A 1,134-nucleotide genomic window follows, 5' to 3' on the forward strand; every position below is an offset into this window, starting at 1 on the left:
ACCATAGCTAAAGAAGTCCAAGGATGCCTTATTTGTTCTAGTGTAAATAATCAAGGTTTGAGACCGCAGCCTTCTGGACAACACAAGACTCAAATAGTCTCCTTCCTGTTAGGGCAGACCTTCAGTCCAAATGTCATGCATTGTATGGTGTCCCTCTTCCAAGACTGAGGGCCCTGAAGCAACGTGTCCTGTAGCTCCTGTCCCTGCCGTTTCCCCCATCAAAGACATGGCGCCCTGACTGCCATAGAGCCCCCACCCCCCAGGAGTAATTGCACATCATGCCTTTCAGTTGACTCCAGTGGACCGTGGGATGGGGCACAGTAAAGGTCTGCCCTTTGAAGAGCTGACCAGTCAGCCCTGGCAGTCGCACAATCAGATATGTGGTGGTGTCATGGAGGACCCTTAATTGAGGTCCGATCAGTGGATCAGAGTGACTTGTACTTTAGTGCAATTGGCCACCTCTTTCAGTATGGCATTTAGATGTCCCCACCTGCCTTAAGGGCCCATCCCACAAGAAGGGGGTGCTGTTAACTCTAGGAGACTCGTTTGATCCCCATATTTATGTAGATGATATAGAAGTGTCCTGGGGAGCCCCCAATTAATTATTTCTAATCAATTAACCTTGGACCCAAATAGCAACCAGTTTCAAGCCAGCGTTGTTCTGGTGGCCAAGGGTTAATAAAAATGCAGGTTGTAATGTTCGCTTCGGCAGCATACATATAAAACTAGAATGGTACAGAGAAGAGTAGTATGGCCCCTGAGCAAGGATTAAGCAAATTGATGAAGAGTTCCATACTTTTTTTTTACTCCAAGCTCTCTGCTTCCGTTCCTGCCTCCAGGCTCCTGCCTTGACTTCCCTGATGAAGGACTATATAACCTATAAGCCAGATAAACCCTCTCCTCCCAGAAATAAGGAAAAAAAAAAAAAAAAAAAAAAAAAAAAAGAACAAAAGGAAGGAAATGAGGGAGGGAAAAGAAAGAAAGAAGAAAGAAAGTGTAAATTGTAGCAACTAGCCTACTACAATCAGAAAAGATTGCTTAACGGTACTGGACGCTGTCAAGGGTGTAGTGGAATTACTGATTGGGGAAATAAATTGGCAATTAGCATGAGTTTAGCTGAAAAAGGTGGAGTCT

The 1,134-nt window shown here is 44.9% G+C and overlaps 1 non-coding gene across 1 annotated transcript; it reads left to right on the forward strand.

The window, feature by feature from the left end:
* Positions 1-696: 696 nt before the first annotated feature.
* On the forward strand, positions 697-803 carry LOC127225422 (U6 spliceosomal RNA). The gene has a single exon (XR_007834778.1). It is a non-coding gene; the product is annotated as a U6 spliceosomal RNA (small nuclear RNA).
* Positions 804-1,134: the final 331 nt, after the last annotated feature.

This window comes from Phodopus roborovskii, unplaced genomic scaffold, assembly GCF_943737965.1.
Source record: "Phodopus roborovskii unplaced genomic scaffold, PHOROB, whole genome shotgun sequence".
Classification (NCBI taxonomy): Eukaryota; Metazoa; Chordata; class Mammalia; order Rodentia; family Cricetidae; genus Phodopus; species Phodopus roborovskii.